This window comes from Theobroma umbraticum, unplaced genomic scaffold, assembly GCF_002168275.2.
Source record: "Theobroma umbraticum cultivar Fairchild unplaced genomic scaffold, ASM216827v3 scaffold_228.0, whole genome shotgun sequence".
Classification (NCBI taxonomy): Eukaryota; Viridiplantae; Streptophyta; class Magnoliopsida; order Malvales; family Malvaceae; genus Theobroma; species Theobroma umbraticum.
In genome coordinates, this window is record NW_018397274.1 from 2,836,766 (window position 1) to 2,840,766 (window position 4,001).

The 4,001-nt window shown below is 38.2% G+C and overlaps 1 pseudogene; it reads right to left on the reverse strand.

Annotated features, from left to right (window-relative positions):
• Positions 1-586: 586 nt before the first annotated feature.
• On the reverse strand, positions 587-2,881 carry LOC110427262 (uncharacterized; annotated as a pseudogene).
• Positions 2,882-4,001: the final 1,120 nt, after the last annotated feature.

Consider the following 4,001-nt stretch of genomic DNA (forward strand, 5'->3'; position numbering starts at 1 on the left):
CCTTTGTTTTGTAAGATATTCAGACTTTTCTCATATTTCTCTCTAAAATCTTGAAGCTATTATCAATATTTTCAGGGTTAGCTCTCAACCCTGGAGGGTCTCCTGCTTGCTCCACTTCTTCTCAAAGAGCAAAGGCACTGAGGGATAGCTTTCATTCTGCCAGACCAGATAGGGTAGTTACTACCATTGAAGGCTGGTGGCGAAGCGGTTGTGACGCTACTCGATGCCATTATCATGTTGATGGTGGGTTATGTAGTGAAGGTAGAGGTGGTAGAAGATTGGATGACACAGTAACAGGCCACTAAGACCTTAAAAAGCTATGATATTATGTTGATTTATAGCTTAAGTGAAGCACAACATTTAATATCAGTAAGCATTACTGAAGCAACTTAATGACTAGTAGGCATGCAGCCATACATGAAGAGGAAACAGAACAGAGAAGATGAAAAAAGAGCAGGAAAAAAAGAGGTAACCACGCCTGTTCTTGCATTAACTAAAGTATATGTACAATAGAAAGTTTAAAAGAACAATGTTATAAACATAGCTTCTACACTGCAATACTCTATCCCTTAACAGAGCCCAAACATTAATTCAAAACATGCATTAGGTGCATAACTGACATTTACCAAGACAGTAACTGTCAAAATACGAAAACAGTAAGGCATGGTCATTTGACAAATGACGAGGCTTGCAGGGTATTCAATGCAAATCTCAATTCAACGCTGACTATCTTGATCTTTCAGTTTTCCTCGAAGAAACCATTAGTTTCACGTGGCGGATTCCAATCACACAGCATACCGTTGATGAGAGCACTGACACAACTATGACTACGATGACAATAATCAGGAACTTACATGATCGAAACCAGCGTTTATTCTGAGGGCAAATGGGTGTACTAAAAGCTGCTCCACATAGACGTGGATTGCCTAAAAATGACATATTTGTGGCTGAGTTGAAGATGCCACCAGAGGGAATCATTCCTTCAAAGTTGTTAAAAGAAAGATTCAGAAATGTGAGATTAATTTTGCTCAGGCTCTTTGGTATCATTCCAGATATTTTGTTGCTTGACACATCAAAGGACTCGAGGTTCTTCAGATCACCTAGAGAATCTGGAAGCTGCCCTTCAAGAGCATTGTGTGAGAAATTTATCCTCTGCACTGATGTACAGCTTGATATCTGAGGGAAGATATTCCCACTGAGGTTGTTCGATGAAAGATCCATTTCTTGAACTTTGTCCAGCTTGCTAATCTCGATTGGTAAAGGCCCTTCAAGATGGTTGTGTGAAAAATTTATAAATATTCCGATTTCAAGTAGCTCTGATATTTCCCGAGGGATTCTCCCTGTTAATTTATTGCAGGACAGATCAAACCTGTACAGGTTTGTGCATTTTAGTAGTTTTGGTGGTATTGGTCCTGAAAGGAGGTTGTTATTGAGAAACAAAGATTCAAGTAGAGGCAAATCACCAAGGTTGTCTGGAATTTCTCCATGAAAGTTGTTGTTTGATAGATCGAGCTGACCAAGATGAAGGAGTTTCGCTAATTCTACTGGAATTGTGATGTTGAAAAAGTTGTGGGACAAAACAAGCTGTTCCAACACTGACAATCAGTTGACCTCTTCTGAAATTGTCCCGTTCAGAAGATTGGATGCCAAATTCAGCAGTGAAAGACTCGAAAGATTTCCTATGTCTGGAGGGATGGATCCGAAGATGCGATTTTCTTGCAATTCTAGACGTTGTAGAGTAGGATGGCCAATGGAGCTAGGCAATCTTCCTCCAAGGCCAATGCCAGCCAATTCAAGCTCCTTCAAATGAGTGCAATTCGTCAATGTAGCGAAGAACGGATAGAGGTCGGTGTTGTTATCATGACTGATCATTTTGTTATATGATAAATGAAGAAAGAGAAGTTTAGGCAGGTTCAGTACTAATTCCGAAGGTAGTTCCCCAGATAGAAGATTGTACTCCACATCTAGATTATACAGTGAAGTATTGGCTAAGGAGGCAGGAAGTTGTCCGGTGAATTGGTTGTTGTATAAATTGAGGGTCCATAAATATGGACAATTTCCGATTTCTGCGGGAATTTGACCTGTGAATAAGTTGACAGAGAGATCTATAACTTTTAACTGAGTGCAGTTGGAGAAAAAAGAGGGCGGCGGGGGACCTGTCAAATAGTTCTTTTGAACAGAAAATAAACGGAGGTTGGTCAGGAGGGCGAAACTGTCTGGTACGGGACCATTTAAGTTATTGCTATCTAGTATGAGAATATGGAGGTATTGGAGGGAGGAAAGCTGAGGCGGAATGGTGCCGAAGAAGTGATTTTCAAGAAGGCTTAAGACTCGAAGGCCAGTGAGATTTGAAATGATGGGCGAAATCTTTCCCACAAGTCCAAAGCTGTGCAGGTGGATATGTGACACACGATGGTAGCGATTGTCACATGTGACACCAGTGAAATTGCAAACAGGTACAGCATTTTCCCAGTTAGAAAGTGTGGAATTTGGATCATATATTGACCTCTTGAATTCCAGAAGTGCAGCCTTGTCGTCGAGCAAAGAATGGCGGCGGTGATGGTGGTAAGCTGAATCCGCATTGCCAGATACAGAAACCAAATATCGGAGTAGAAGAATCGAGAGAAATATAATGAGTGCCATGATGAGGTATTAGCTGTTATGTAGGGGGTTGTGCACAGGGTATTAGCTGTTATTAGCAAGGAGGTTTCGCAGGAGTGCTATGCATAGGGAGCTTGCTGTCATTGGCATCGAGGTTTTCTAGTATTTTTGTCTTAGCTTCAGGACCCTTTGAGGCATGTTGTACATGTCGCTAAGGCTATGAGGGATTTGCTTGTTCTTATAGTGAGAGTTACGCTTTGATGGTAACCTCTCTTTTTAATAAAATCATGGCTTATTAAAAAAAAATCGACATGATGAATATATTGCCGCTGCCTATAAGGCAAGTGCATAAGAAACTCCCCTTTGCGGGAGTCACTTTCTCTTTCTCCTCGTAATGGTAACAATAATAATAATATAATAAAAGTTGCGGAGTTGTGTAGTTGCAACCTAGAGAGAGAAGAGAGTATGATTTCTTCTGAAGTGGTTTAAGCGAAGGTGGAACTAGATTTTTACTGAAGGAAATTTCAATAGGGACAATGATTTATAGGGGGACTAACATGCTTTTCTCAACTATCTCATTATAGCTAGTAGGGATTTTCAAGCTTGAGTGGATTTTCAAGCCAAGGGATAGCCATTGAAAGGGCAGAAAAGAATTGCTACAATGGAATCGATTTGAATGCTTTCTTGTTTTTGTAGGACATCAAGCAGCTTAAATCAAGTAAGCTCATGGAATATCATGTCATAGAAGCACTCGATATGCATAGGAGAGATAGACAGAGTTGATAATTTTTTATTAATGTTTACCATAAGTTTTAACCATGTTGCTAATAGAATCTATTTTTAAAAAGTCACAAAAAAAGTCTTAATAGATTTTCCTTTTGAAAAATAAAAATAAATTATTTCAACTTGAATTTAAGATTTCTCATCACAATCTCAATCCATCTTTAACTTTAGGTAAATTTAAATCATTAAAGGCAAAATAGCTAATAAGCTCTTGAACTATTAAAAAAATTTAAAAAAAAATATTTTTTATTACATTTAATTAAATTTTTATACTTTTATTTTATGTCAATAAATTTTATAACCAATTACGAACTTAGTTTATAAAAATACCATGTATCATTGCTGTGATCAGTTATGTTTTAAGATATCTCTTTGAGAGTTCCTTCCTGTATTGTTTAGAAAAATCATTATATCAAAGTCTAAAATATCAAAGTATCCAACTAATGCCAAACTTGTATATCCAGCACAACTAAACAAGCCCATTTTGAACTTTATCTTCACACTTTGGTAGTCACGTATAATCCCTCCAATTTGATTCTACTGACCCACTGTGGTGTGTGTCCACACGTGAAAAATTCCTTAATGCACGAGACGATTCCGAATTCAACCCACTTTTT